Genomic DNA, 15,883 nt, shown 5'->3' on the forward strand with positions numbered 1-15,883 from the left:
GCAACCCTAACAGCTGCTACTGCCCCCAAACCAGAGGTCAGAGGGTACTTGCTCCAGGAGGGAGCCAGAGGCTGCAGGAGAGCAAGCCAGAAGCAGCAGCCTAGGAGCTGGTTGTGGAGGGAAGGCCAGCAGCTGGGACTGAAATGCTCAGAGCCAAGCTGGGAAGCAGCCTGGGGCTGGCAAGGGGACTAGCAGTTAGGGTTGCCAACTTTCTAATCGCACAAAACCGAGCACCCTAGCCCCGCCCCTTCCCTGAGGCCCTGCCATGCCCCGCCCCTTCTCTGAGGCCCTGCCCCAGCTCACTACATTCCCCTTCCCTCGGTGGCTCGCTCTCCCTCGCCCTCACTCACTTTCACTGGGCTGGGGCAGGGGGTTGGGGTGCAGGAGGGGGTGAGGGCTCTAACTGGGGGTGTGGGCTCTGGGATGGGGCCAGAAATGAGGGATTCAGAGTGTGGGAGGGGGCTGCAGGTTGAGGCAGGGGGTTGGGATGTAGGATGGGGTGAGGGCTCCAGCTGGTGGTGCGGATTCGGGTGGGGCTAGGGATGAGGGGTTTGGGGTGCAGGAGGGGGCTTCAGGCTGGGGGGTGGGGCCAATGGATTTGGAGTGCAGGAGGGGACTGTGGGTTGAGGCAGGGGGTTGGGGTGGGGGGGGGTGAGGGCTCCAGCTAGGGGTGCGGGCTCTGGGGTGGGGCCATGGATGAGAGGTGTGGGGTGCAGGAAGGGGCTCTGGGTTGACGGGGGAGCGGGCTTACCTCAGGCGACTCCTGGTCATTGGGAGTGCGGAGCCCGTGCTTGGGGCGGGGCAGTGTGCAGAGCCCCGTGCCCTCCCACCCCTTCCCCGCCTTGGAGCCAGACCTTGCTGGCCACTTCTGGGGCTCAGCGCAGAGACAGGCTAGTCCCTTACCTGCTCTGCCTTAGACCCGCAGCACCACGACTGGACTTTTAATGGCCCGGTTGACAGTGATGACCAGAGCCACCAGGATCCCTTTTTGACTGGACATTCCGGGTCAAAAACCAGATGCCTGGCAACCTTACTAGCAGTAGTCATGACAGGTAGCTGTCTACAAACAAGGAGCTGTGTGGAGATGAGCCTGAAGGAGACTACAGGTGCTGGACAAAAGGACTAGAATCTGGCCAGTGGATTTGCAGGCCAGTGCATGAGTGCTGTCGAAAGACAGGTAAACTGGGGCAAGAATCCCTGGCACTCTATGTGAGGAGCCCTATCTTCATAGCCTTGGACTTGACTGACCCTAGGAGCTATGGGGGGCACCTGCTGTGTGTGGTGTCTTACCCCATTTTGTTTGCAACTTAAAAGCAGTTTCCAGAGGGATAGCCGCCTTCGTCTGTATCAGCATAAACAACGAGGAGTCCTTATGGCACCTTAGAGACTAAAACATTTATTTGGGTATAGTCACCTACTACAGGACAGGCCCGCCAAAGAAAGTAACAGAACGCCACAAGCCATCACATACAGCCCCCCCAACTAGAACCTCTCCAGTGCATCATCAAGGATCTACTACCTATCCCCACACTCTCTCAGTCCGCATATCTATTCAAGGGACACCATCATAGGACCTAACCATATCAGCCACATCATCAGGAGCTTGTTCACCTGCACATCTACCAATGTGATATATGGCATCATGTGGCAGCAATGCCCCTCTGCCATGTACATTGGCCAAACTGGACAGTCTCTATACAAAAGAATAAATGGACACAAATCAGACATCAAGAATTGTAACATTCAAAAACCAGTAGGCAAGCACCTCAATCTCCCTGGATATTCAATAACAGACTTAAAAGTGGCCATTCTTCAACAAAAAACCAGACCTCAACGAGAAACCGCAGAACTGGACATCATCAAATTAGGCCTGAATAAAGACGGGAGTGGCTGGGTCACTACAAAAATAATTTTTCCTCAGTTGATACTCACACATTCTTGTCAACTGTTGGGAATGGGCCACATCCACCCTAATTGAATTGGCCTCGTTCGCACTGGCTTCCCCACTTGGTAAAGCAATTCCCATCTTTTCATGTTCTGTGCATTTATACCTGCCTACTGTATGTTCCACTCCGTGCATCTGATGAAGTGGGTTTTAGCCCACGAAAGCTTATGCCCAAATAAATTTGTTAGTCTCTGAGGTGCCACAAGGACTACTAGTTGTTTTTAAAGCAGTTGTACCTAGGGTACCTACCTTGTTTCTGGGAGCCCTAGTAAAGCAACCCTTTATCTTTCCTCTGACCCCTACAGCCCAAAGGGTCTCATGCTTTGAGTGCCTATGGGACTTGCTCCAAGCAGACATGCACACTACCAAGCCTCTAGGGGGCAGGTGTATCACAGCACTTGCTGTGAATCTCTGCATTGGGTTATTTACAATATTACCCATGAAGGAAACAGAAGCTGCTATGGTTTCAGTTCCTTTAATGTCAATGATTCTATCCATAGCCTCAGCTCAAGGATGGTTTATTTCCGATGTAAATAACTTCCTCAAATAAGTGATGGGGGTACCAAATCTTTGTGGAGTGTAGGGGACTTTGGGATTAAAATGAGGGATATTGGAGAGCTATGTGCAGAGAGGTTCATATGAACGGCAGTGGCCTAGCTGTAAAAGGAGGAAGGCAGAATGGGAAAATTTTGAGGGGAGAGGCAGAGAGGGAAAGCAAAAATATTATAACAGGAAGGGAGGAAAAGACACAGAAAAGGAAGAGTGAGAAAATATACCGAAAAGGGGAGAGGATTGTAACTGCACTGAGGCTTGGGGCAGGAAGATTCAAGGGGCACACGGGCCAATCGACCACATGGGGGTACTCTAACAAAAAAAAGGGGGGGGGGGCGGAAGCCCCTATTGTAACTGGGAGGAAAGACAGGTCCATCCACTAAGTGCTCACAGACTGTAGGAATGGATGGAGGATTGGATGATCTACCCAAATAACGTATCGCTCTCCACCAAAAATAAATTCCAATAGTCCCTCGCTATTCCTGATAAAAGAACAACACAAAAATTCTATCGTGACCACCTTTCTCAGGAGGCACTAGTGTTAGAAGGCTTATTCCTTCACCCTCTTACTTCCCTGGTCCTTTTCGCATGAACAGAGAGCAACAGTACCTGAAGTCTGAAGGTGAAAACAATTCAATGTTTATTGGGGTGAACTTCCAGCAAGCAATTATTTTAATTTCCTTCCTCAATGTACGCACTAGCTCCTGACCAAACCCTGTGAAGGTTAAGTATTTGGTCTCTTTGGATTGAAAAAGGTAAGCCTATGATTGCAATTATTTGCGTAACCTATGAAAAGGGGATATGCCTCAGCCTAAATCCCAGTGGACTTTTGATAACCTGCATGTCTTTGGTTTTTGTTGGGTTTTCTGTGTGTGTTTTTTCACCTTTTCCAAGTCAGTCCCTTTTTGGTTGTAGGCTCTTCATTCAGCAGATGCCTGAATCACAGCTTGAGACTGTCTGCTGAAATAGAATTCTGGGTTAAGCGACTGGTCTGAGCTACTGGGGAAGAGCACTTGTTGCTTAGCCACGTATTCCCCTGCTGAAGCTTCACCAATGATGGCTGAAATGTTCTGAGGAAAAGCTAATCTGTGTGCCATGTCAGGTTGGAATGATGTGCCGAGAATAGTATCAGCCCCATGAGGCAGTCTCCACAGACCACAGGCTGACATCTGTAGACATTGCTTGTGAGTGGAGGTTGGTAGGAGGAAGACTTTGAAGGTACTACAAAGGACCTTTGGACTTTGAGGGTACTTAAAAAAAACAAAACCCCCAAAACCATAGCCTGTCCACTAGACACCTGGGTATTATACTGCTCTGACTTAGGAAATCTGGGGTAGGGAGCAAGGGGTTGTATAGGCCCTGCATTCCCATCCCAGCACTTCCTCTTTTCCGTCTGTCCTTTGCCTTACAAAATCTTGTAAACAGGGGGCAACTTCTGATTCTGCTTCTCTCTGCAAGCATCTGATTGGATTCACTTCCTTTTTCTGACCCCTAGGTTATTCAGAGTCACAGAGCCAGAAAAGAGAGGGAGCAGGTGATCTGTTTATTTCAGTCAAAAAGTTCTTCCTACACTGGTGTCTTTGGGAGAAATTCCTCTTCTGCTCCACTTATGAAGGGTTGCTCTTTCCGTGTCTCTTCTTTTTCTCCAGCTCTTAAAGTTCCTTCTGTCTCTGCTTGCCAGTCCAGCTCGGTATGGCCTGATTTTTAGAAGTGCTGAGCCTTCACAAATCCCGTGGAAATCAACAGGAGCTGCTGGTGCTCAGCACCTTTGAAAATCAGGCTGTTAGTATCTAGAGGTCTGGAAGGCCGTGTTAATGCTCGTCACAGCTAAAGAAATTCTCTCTCACTTTGGGGGTGGAGCTCCTGCTTTTGTGTAGGGATCCATCAGGCCTATTCAATAGTAAGAGGTGCATAACCTCACTCTGCCTTTGGTTCTTTCCAGTAGGCACAGAATTGCGTATTATTTCAGATACAGAGATTTCTCTTCGTTGTAAATTCAAGTTAGAGATTCTACCCTTGAGCTCTCCACACCCTCCAGCTTTTCCAACACTGGATATTCCTGGTGCTGTTTTTTGGACATCCTGTTCTGAGAGTATGAAAGACCCACTTTCAAGACTAGGTGGTCATGCTCCTTGCTTTTTGCCCTTATTCCAACTAGAATTTTGTCCAGCATGGAGGGTTTGGGGACAAATTCTTTGAATGACCACAAGTTCTTTTGCCGGGTGGTACAGACATTGGGGTAAATTCTGATGACTTCTCACAGCTGGCCTATTATTGGAGACTTTCAGCGCCTCCCTGGGAGAGGGGAAGGTGCTAGCATCTCTTGCAGGACCTTAACAATTCTCCTGTTTGATAAAATCGCTCTTGACATACATTGATAATTGGTGAGGCTGCCCATCTTGACTCTCCTCCGTCCCCCCACCCGGACTGGGAAGAAGGAAAATTATTGAGAAAATTGTTGGGAAGCAATTCTGGCTATATTAAGAGTTTTAAGAGTTCTGGGACCAAAGTCAATCCAGTTTTAGGCTTGGGGTATGGTATGGAGACTCCACTGGTAGATAACCTTCTGATGGCAGGGCTTTCCCAGTGAATGATCCTTGACTCTGCAACTCATTTCCGAGCCTTGGTCTGAAAGAACCCAGATTTGCATCTCCAAGACCTGTGTGTTTTCCCAAGCTATCCCTGCAGGGAAGCTTTGATTGGGGTATGAGGTGACTTGAGGGGGAGGATACTGTTTGGTAGTGTGTTGGGGTGAGCTCCTTTTCTTGGGTACTAGCCACATGGGATAACTATCTCTGTTTATAGCCCTGTCAATCCCGGGATATTAGAGAGACAAGGTGGGTGAGGTAATATATTTTATTGGACTGACTTCTGTTGGTGACAGAAACATGCTTTCAAACAGCACAGAGCTCTTCTTCAGGTCAAGATTGTAAAGACTGTGAGGCAGCTAGCAGTGATTCTCAAACTTTTGTACTGGTGACCCCTTCCACACAGTAAGCCTCTGAATGTGACCCCTCCCTCCCTTATAAATTAAAAACACTTTTTATATATTTAACACCACTATAAATGCTGGAGGCAAAGCAGTGTTTGGGGTGGAGGCTGACAGCTCGCAACCCCCCTGTAATAATCTCCCGATCCCCATTTTGAGAACCCCTGAGCTAGAGTTTGAGAGAGGCACTCTGCAACTCCCAGCCTTTATGTACAAGGGAACAAGGGGAATAAAGTGCTATTTCAATTCAACAGGATTTGAGCATCTGACTCCCTTGGGTCCCTATGACAATCCCAGTCCAAGTAAATGAAGCCAGGGCCTTTCTAAGAGCAGCAGCTCCAGCTCTCTCACACATTCCAGAGGCTCTGATTCCAAGGACCGCTTTTGCTTCTAGAACCCCCTGTCACCTTTACTTCAAGTTTGTGAGTATACATACCCTGGTAGCACTGTCTTTCCAAGACCTCTGCCTCCAGCTCCAACTGGTATAGAACAGTATGTATTGTGCACTGATGAGGGTCAAGGGAGAGGAGTCGGTTAGTCACAGCTTAGGCTGCACTCTTGCCATTCCAGTAGTATCATAATGGAACCCCTTATTAGGTTAGTCAGTCCATCCCCTGCTAGTGCAGGGCCGTTCCCTACAGAGCATTTTCTAGTGCTTGATCCAGACTAGCTTTACAAGTCCCAAGCAAGAGGGCTTCCCTTAGGATACTATTCCACAGCCTCATTGACACTCTCAATGCCCAGGATTTTCCCCCCATATTGGTCTCAGTTTTCCTTTTCTTAATCTTCTCCTATTGTTCATAGTCTAGCTTCCACCCTAAATAAGAATTTAAATAATTCATTGGAATTAACAACCATCAAGTAATTGTAGGCTATTGTCATGTACTCCCCTTAGTCATTGGTTAGATGAGCTAGTCCTATTTATGTCTATTATTCTTTCCACCTGAGTCACTGCCTCCAGTCCCCAGTTAGCTTTGGTACGTTTCTCTGAACTCTCTTCAATTTAGAGAGACAAGATTGGGGAGGTACTATCTTTTATTGGGCCAACTTCTGATTGGGAGAGAGACAAGCTTTTGAGCCACACAGAGCTCTTCTTCGGGGCTGGGAAAGGTACTCCCAGCATCACAGCAAAGTGCAAGGTAGAACAGATAGTTTAGCGTTAAGTAGTTAGCACATGTCATAAGGGACCATTTAAGGTAGAGTGGCCCATTAACACCTCTGCAGTCATAGGACAAAAAAGGGGGTTAGTAGGTTACAGATTATTGTAATAAGCCACACATCCACTGTTTGTTCAGTCCATGATTTTTAGTGTCTAGCAGAGTTATAAATTTACACTTATTTTACGCTCACCTTTTCAAAGTGTTGTGCAGGTTTCCTTTGAGGATGAGGACTGCTGGTCAGATATAGAGAGATTGCTTTGTGGAAAGCGTTCACCCACAAGTGATAGGATGGTTTTGTCTTTTATCATCTTTCTGCATGAGTTCATTTGAAAGCTTAGTAATTGTCTTATCACCCACATATTTGTTATTGGGGCATTTGATGCACTGGCTGAGATACACCAAATGTTGTGATAGGCATGTGTAGAACCCATGGATCTTGAAAGGTGTGTTGTGCTGGGTGTTGATCATTGTAGCAGTGGCAGGTTTTGTATCTGTTGTTCTGGCAGGGTCTGGTGCTGCTTTGAGTTAGTGTGTCTTGGTCTGTGGGGAGCTTGAATCTGATGATGAGCTTCAAGAGGTTGGAGGGTTGTTTGAAGGCTAAAAGTGAGGGTTATGGGGTTGTAGTTTCAGAATGGGGTCCCCATTGAGTATGGGTTGTAGTTGTTTAATGATACCCTGTGTGGATTCCAGTGTAGGATAGTATCTGACAACCAGGGGTGTTTGGTCAGAGGGGATTTTATTTCTGTATTGAAGCAGGATCTCTCAGGGTATTTGGGTGGCCCGTTCTATGATGCAATCTACTTCTCTGGTGGACTGTCCTTGTTTGAAGGTAGTTTTATTGTTAAAGTGCATATCCCGGACTTTCTCCTCAAAGCATGTTCTGTGGTATGTAAGTGCCTAGCTGTATATAACCAATTTCTTGGTGTGTTGGGGGTGGTTATGGGATCTATAAAGGTAGGTGTAGTGATCTGTGGGTTTCTTGTATATGGTTGTCTGTCGGGTTCCATTGTTGAAGCTGATTGTGGTGTCCAGGAAGTTGATGCTAGTGTGGGAGTTGTTGAGAGTATAGTAGACAGTGATCATCGTGTGATGCTGGAGAACATGGTGAGAGTCTCGCCATCCAGAGAATGGAAGCAACTAACTCTATCTTAGATTTATCTATAGCACCAATAAGTGCAGTATCTAAGCGCTGCTGTCCCTGGAACTTTTAGGCCTTAAACTCTGTTTAACAGTGAGACACTCCCTAGTAAGTCTTTTGTGGGACTTTGGGGCAAATTCAAAGATCTCCATGAGATCCTCCACTGGCTGCTCACTGAATAATATGGTATGTTCCTGATGGCTTTCTGCCTTTCTAGTCTGTGGTAATATTACTTAATAATTAGTATTTATATCGTATTTTTAATCAACAAAGCACTTTACAGATATGAACTCAGCCTGGCAAAATTACTCCTGTCTGCTTGTCCAAGGGCAAGTATTTTTAATACACAAGTAAAATAACATTTCTGGCCTCTACCACACACTTCCTCAGTAGCCTTATGCAAGTCACTTAATCTTGTTGTGCCTCAGTTCCCATCTCTAAAATAAGACTTCCTTTTCCTCCAGGGCACAGACTGTATTTACTATGTATTTATACAGCACTGAACCCAGTAATAATAATTCCACATGCTTATCAACCATAAATCTCAAAGCATTTTACAAACAAGGGTGGTATAGTTCTCATTTCTCAGATGGGGAAACGAGGCACGGGAGTGGTGAAGTGATTTGCCAAAAGTCACCCAGCAGGCCAGTAGTAGAGCCAGGAATAGAACCAAAGCCCCCAGAGGGCTTGTCCAGCTCTATCTACTAGGCAGCACTGCCTCAGCAGGGCTCTGTTCTTGGATGGGACCTTTAGGAGCTACTATAAATCAAATAATAATTATGGTTTGTTATCCTCAGTGATCATGGCAAAGAATTGATGAGTAGCTATTGTGCCTGCCCTGGCAAATTTTGAAAAGGGGCATTAACTAATCCACTGCATCTGCTTGTTCAATAATCCTAGCATGTAAGACCTATTTTCTTGTGGTTGTTACTCTTGCTTCCTGGACTGTCACTGCCTGTTAGACATTCTGGACTTCAGCGTGTCAGAGTCCGTGTGAAGCGGTGGAAACAGCTGTAAGCATGGCTGAGAGCTCTGTTTGTTCAGAATAGCACCAGCTTCAGTCATCACTGGGATTCACAGTCTTTTACCATCCAGTTTTTAGTTCTCAGCTATTTTGAGTTTACGAATTACACCCATATGTCGTACAGCTACAGTAAGGCCTGTATCTAGAAGAGTCCTAGACCACTGTGATATCCAAGGTAACTCAACCAGCTACCACCATTGTTCTGCAGCTAATTTGTATTCAACGGTTTCATTGGTTGAATGAGGGAGGCCGCACAGACAGTGGATTATTTGGCCCAACAGCCACATATGTGGGCCCAACTGCCATCTGCACAAATCAGCACAAATCTCCCAGCACACCCCACTGACACCGATCAATCCACACAACACCACAACAAGCACACACAATAACTCCAAACACATACACAACCCCTCACTGCAGCACGCACACCTCATTCGCCACCCGCACAAGTCCACACAACTCTCCCAGCCAGCTCAACACAAACCAAACACAAATCAACACAACCCCTCACCACAACACAACGAGCATACGCAATAACCCCAAACTGAAGTCTAGAATGTCTGCTGAGTCAGTGTGAAGCAAAGGAAACAGCTACAAGCATGGCTGAGAGCTCTTTTTGTTCAGGATGTCACTAGGTTCAGTCAGAGCTGGGATTTGCAGTCTGTTACTGTTCAGGTTTCAGAGTAACAGCCGTGTTAGTCTGTATTCGCAAAAAGAAAAGGAGGACTTGTGGCACCTTAGAGACTAACCAATTTATTAGAGCATAAGCTTTCGTGAGCTACAGCTCACTTCTTCAGATGCATATCGTGGAAACTGCAGCAGGCTTTATATATACACAGAGAATATGAAACAATACCTATTCCCACCCCACTGTCCTGCTGGTAATAGCTTATCTAAAGTGATTTCCAGCACAAATCCAGGTTTTCTCACCCTCCACCCCCCCACACAAATTCACTCTCCTGCTGGTGATAGCCCATCCAAAGTGATAACTCTTTACACAATGTGCATGACAATTAAGCTGGGCTATTTCCTGCATAAATCCAGGTTCTCACATCCCCCCCACCCCCATACACACACAAACTCACTCTCCTGCTGGTAATAGCTCATCCAAACTGACCACTCTTCAAGTTAAAATCCAAGTTAAACCAGAACATCTGGGGGGGGGGGGGGGTAGGAAAAAACAAGAGGAAACAGGCTACCTTGCATAATGACTTAGCCACTCCAAGTCTCTATTTAAGCCTAAATTAATAGTATCCAATTTGCAAATGAATTCCAATTCAGCAGTTTCTCGCTGGAGTCTGGATTTGAAGTTTTTTTGTTTTAAGATAGCGACCTTCATGTCTGTGATCGCGTGACCAGAGAGATTGAAGTGTTCTCCGACTGGTTTATGAATGTTATAATTCTTGACATCTGATTTGTGTCCATTTATTCTTTTACGTAGAGACTGTCCAGTTTGACCAATGTACATGGCAGAGGGGCATTGCTGGCACATGATGGCATATATCACATTGGTGGATGTGCAGGTGAACGAGCCTCTGATAGTGTGGCTGATGTTATTAGGCCCTGTGATGGTGTCCCCTGAATAGATATGTGGGCACAGTTGGCAACGGGCTTTGTTGCAAGGATAAGTTCCTGGGTTAGTGGTTCTGTTGTGTGGTATGTGGTTGTTGGTGAGTATTTGCTTCAGGTTGCGGGGCTGTCTGTAGGCAAGGACTGGCCTGTCTCCCAAGATTTGTGAGAGTGTTGGGTCATCCTTTAGGATAGGTTGTAGATCCTTAATAATGCGTTGGAGGGGTTTTAGTTGGGGGCTGAAGGTGACGGCTAGTGGCGTTCTGTTATTTTCTTTGTTAGGCCTGTCCTGTAGTAGGTAACTTCTGGGAACTCTTCTGGCTCTATCAATCTGTTTCTTTACTTCTGCAGGTGGGTATTGTAGTTGTAAGAAAGCTTGACAGAGATCTTGTAGGTGTTTGTCTCTGTCTGAGGGGTTGGAGCAAATGCGGTTGTATCGCAGAGCTTGGCTGTAGACGATGGATCGTGTGGTGTGGTCAGGGTGAAAGCTGGAGGCATGCAGGTAGGAATAGCGGTCAGTAGGTTTCCGGTATAGGGTGGTGTTTATGTGACCATTGTTTATTAGCACTGTAGTGTCCAGGAAGTGGATCTCTTGTGTGGACTGGACCAGGCTGAGGTTGGTGGTGGGATGGAAATTGTTGAAATCATGGTGGAATTCCTCAAGGGCTTCTTTTCCATGGGTCCAGATGATGAAGATGTCATCAATATAGCGCAAGTAGAGTAGGGGCTTTAGGGGACGAGAGCTGAGGAAGCGTTGTTCTAAATCAGCCATAAAAATGTTGGCATATTGTGGGGCCATGCGGGTACCCATAGCAGTGCCGCTGATCTGAAGGTATACATTGTCCCCAAATGTGAAGTAGTTATGGGTAAGGACAAAGTCACAAAGTTCAGCCACCAGGTTAGCCGTGACATTATCGGGGATAGTGTTCTTGACGGCTTGTAGTCCATCTTTGTGTGGAATGTTGGTGTAGAGGGCTTCTACATCCATAGTGGCCAGGATGGTGTTATCAGGAAGATCACCGATGGATTGTAGTTTCCTCAGGAAGTCAGTGGTGTCTCGAAGGTAGCTGGGAGTGCTGGTAGCGTAGGGCCTGAGGAGGGAGTCTACATAGCCAGACAATCCTGCTGTCAGGGTGCCAATGCCTGAGATGATGGGGCGCCCAGGATTTCCAGGTTTATGGATCTTGGGTAGTAGATAGAATATCCCAGGTCGGGGTTCCAGGGGTGTGTCTGTGCGGATTTGATCTTGTGCTTTTTCAGGAAGTTTCTTGAGCAAATGCTGTAGTTGCTTTTGGTAACTCTCAGTGGGAGTTTTTCAGTTTTTAAGTGCTCAGTCATTTTTGGCTTTTTTACACACATGACTTTACGAATTACTCCTGTGCACCATGACAGGCTTTCAGCTACTACTGTACGTCAACATAATAAAATTAATCTTTTGGTGTATTGTGGTCTGACACCGCAGGCACTTAAGAATGAGTAACTTCACTCATGTGCGGAGCTCCATTGAGTTTTTACACTGAAGATGCAACACCATGAATTCTGCTACTTTGAGGCAATGCAGTAATTTGCAGCTTGTTCTGGTGTAAAATAGAGTTGTAAAGAGCAATGGTTCTCAACCATGGGTCTGGGGCCACCTGGGGGGCCGCGAGCAGGTTTCAGGGGGTCCACCAAGCAGGGCCGGCATTAGACTCACTGGGGCTCAGGGCAGAAACCCACCACTTGAGGCTGAAGCCTAAGTAGTGTAGCTTCATAGGGGTGCCTGTGGCATGGGGCCTCGGGCAATTGCCCTGGTTGCTACCCCTAATGCTGGCCCTGGCTTTTATATGCAGACAAACAGCTGTTGTGACACAGGTGGGCCATAGAATTTTTATAGCATGTTAGGCGGGGGGGGGCTCAGAAAGAAAAAGCTTGAGCACCCCTGATCAAGAGGGTGGGGAAGGCAGGTGGTGATAGATTTGTTTTTAAATGTTTCTTCTAAAAGCTCATTTATATTTTATGTGGTGCTCTTTTGGTGGGGAGGAAATTTCTGATTTGCCTCTTTTCACAATCTCCTGCCATTTGTGAAGGTGAACAAAGTAGTATTTTATTTAGCTGGTCTTCCCCCCTGAACTGCTGGTAACTTGGGGAGCTGTGTGTCGGTCAGAAAATCCATCTGTTTTGTGAACTCTGACCACAGGAACAGCAAATGCCCAAAATGCACATAGCCCAGGAGCCAAGTTGTCTGGATTATGCTAACTAACCCTTTCAAGGGACTCCAAAATCATGTGTTTGGCTCCTCATTTTGCTGAGTCACTGTAGTGTTTGTTTGCCTCTCCAGAGTGCTGTGTCAAATTTCAGTCCAGAGGCTTTTTTTTGCTGAGTCACGGCAGTCAGAGGCCCATGTGAGGCTGTGTATTAATCAAGCAGTTTCCTGTTCTCTGGCCTGAGATTGCAGCTGCTTCAGCTGGCAACACTCCCATTTTGGAAACAATCAGACCTCAGAATTATCTGGAAATACAGCTAAGCCTTAAATCCAGGGAGCCCCTAATTACTGCTTCAGGGGGAAGGGAAGATGAGTGATAGATACCCTTCGAGCAGGAAGAAAATGGGAGCTTTGGTAAAGTGGAACTTGAAATCTAATTCCTGCAGGTTCCCCTACTCTGAGAAAGATACACAACTCACCAGACAGATTTACCAGTTTGTGTATGGGGTATTCAAATGCTGCTGTTCATGCTTAGGCCCCAGTCTTGCAAACACACACACCTTTCACTTTAGACACATGAGTAGTCTTGTTGATTCAAAGGGACAACACAGTTAAATGCTAAGGGTTTGCGCTGCGGGATCGGATCATTATCTTATTTTCTGCGGGTTGACTATGTGAGTTTCTGCTTGCTCTCTTTCCCCCCCTCGGCCAGGTGTATTTGTGACGGTATAGGGGACTGGAGGTCATGCACAGCCCAAGTAGTTGATCAGCACAGTGCGCATGCTGCACAGTTTATCAGTAATGTGCACTCCCACTCAGGGGTGAAAGTAAGCCTGGGGACTTACTGGTACGGGGCTGGGCTGGGGCTGGCTCTGGCCCCCGGAAGGGGCAGGGTCTCAGGCAGAAGGGGCGGGCCTGGGACCCTGTACCGGCAAGTGCCTCCTTCCCCCTCCCCGGGGTAACAGCAGCAGCCGGGGCCTCTGGCAGCGGTTTAAAGGGCCCTGGGCGGTAGTGGTGGCCGGAGCCCTGGGCCCTTTAAATCGTCCCCGGAGCCCCGCCGCCGCTTCCCCAGGGCTCCAGCAGGCTCCAGGGGCAATTTAAAGGGCCTAGGGTGGCAGCGGCGGCGGGGCTCCAGGGACGATTTAAAGGGCCCAGGGCTCGGCCGCAGCTACCGCCCCGGGTCCTTTAAATCGCCGCCCCAGCCCCGCCGCGCTACCCCAGGGCTCCGACAGCAGGGCTCTGGCAGGAATTTAAAAGGCCGGGGGCTCCAGCTGCTGCTGGGAGCCGCAGGCCCTTTAAATTGCTCCTGGGGAAGCCGATCCACCCCAGTACGGCGCACCAGCTCTTGCCAGTATGCCGTACCGGGGCGTACTAGCTTACTTTCACCTCTGCCCCCACTCCAGTACGTGCTCCGAAGAGCCTGTCAGTGCTGTACGTGCCCTAAGGACTTTAATTGTACTATGTGCTCCCATCAAACTCTCACCAGAATTTGTTGATACTTTGGGCTCCCATTGTGTGCGCTACCAATATCCTAAAGAGGTCATTGCTTTCTATATTATAGGAGGCATAAGAGCATATGCCCTGGGGAGTTTTTCTGTTATCCACTCTTGTCACAGCCCCTGGCATGTGTACATATCACGTGTGTGCTCAGCACACCTGCCAGTGCTCTGAGCTCTTGAACATTAGGAACAAGTACCTGTACTGTGCACTTCTGTCATGCTTGGAGCATTAGTCATGGGAATTCACCTTTACCTTGTTCTTCTGTCACCTTTGGAATGTTTGTCTTAGGAGTTCATCTGTGCTATGTTCTCCATCATCCTTCAAGCAAGTTGTCCTAGGAATTCATCTACACTATGTGCTGTCATCTTGTTTGGAGCATTTGTCCTTGGAATTCCTCTGTACTGTGTGAATCCGTTACTCTTGAAGTATATAACCTAAGAATTCAGCCACAGTGTGTGCGCACCCCTCACCTTAGAGGTATGCTTCTGTAGGAACTGAGCTGTACTGCATGTGCACCCCTCACCTTAGCAGGGTGCATCACAGGAATTCAGACATACTGTGGGCACATGCCCGTCTCCGCCCAGCCCTTTTTCTTCAGTACTGTGCATTCTGACTTCTGACCTGTGATTTCAGACTTTACATTTGATCTAGGCTTGTCAGACTGCCTACACCTGCACCATACCTGTACTGATCGTAGGTTTGACCATCCTGCCCTTGGTAAACGTCAGTGAATCCACGTGAATAAAATTATCTCACCCTGGTAATTGCCAGCTAAGGTGTGGGGTGGCTATAACCCTGGTCTCCAGATGGGTCACGTTCCTATTTTGCTGGGGAAGGTTTTAGGCTCCATAAAGCTCCTGTCATCTCCATTAAATCTTTTAAACTGAATATTAACTGCTTTCTGATACACTACAGGCTACCACCAGGCTGCATTCTGCTGTGTCACGGCCTGGCAAACACTACTAATCCCTTGTTTACATGGCAACAGTAACTTTTCCTGAGGACCGTGTTCTCTTCTGAGCCCAGCCTCCGGCATTACTCACTGCTGCCCCAGCAGGGACAGCACATCTCACAGAGAAGTGAAACTTTTTAGGATGTGTGATTTCACGTGCTCTAACTGGAAACATAACTTCTACTTGCAGAATTTGCTGTCAATCCTATACAAGGCCAAATGCTCCTTAAGTTCTCCTTCTCCATCCCATTTACTGGTCAGTAATTCTTTATCAACTGCTAAACCATCTGACTTCTTGGTGTAATTTGCTCATCCACTAGGATTCATAGATTTTTAAGATCAAAAGCAATCATTGTGAGCATCTAGTCTGACTTTCTACCAGGCCATAGAATTTTACCAAGTGATCCCTGTATCAACCACAATAACTCACAAATGGAGCAAAAGCATCTCTCTTAGAAAGAGACTCCATCCCGATGGAAAGATTTCAAATGACGGAGAATCCACTACGTCTCTTGCTACGTTGTTCCAATGGTCAATTAATCCTTAGTGTTTAAAAAAGTGCACCTCATTTCCTGTTTGTATTTTTCAAGCTTCAGTGTCCGGGCATTGGAATTGCTTCCTCCTGTGCCCCTGCCCTTTTTGGATGTTGAACTCAGAATAGGAAGAGAGGAGCCATTCTCAAATCTGTGCCAACTCACTGGCATGCTCAACCCCCTTGTCCACTTCCACAACATGTCATGTTGGCAGCATGGCAGAGGTGACCAAACCTCTCTCCCAACAGCAGTGGAGCTCAGCGATGTCCAAGTCCTGCCACTGCAAAGACTGGGCCTACGTAATTTTCAGATAGTTCCCCAAATATCCTGATTGTTCCC

This window comes from Lepidochelys kempii, chromosome 1 (genome assembly GCF_965140285.1).
Source record: "Lepidochelys kempii isolate rLepKem1 chromosome 1, rLepKem1.hap1, whole genome shotgun sequence".
NCBI classification, from domain to species: Eukaryota; Metazoa; Chordata; order Testudines; family Cheloniidae; genus Lepidochelys; species Lepidochelys kempii.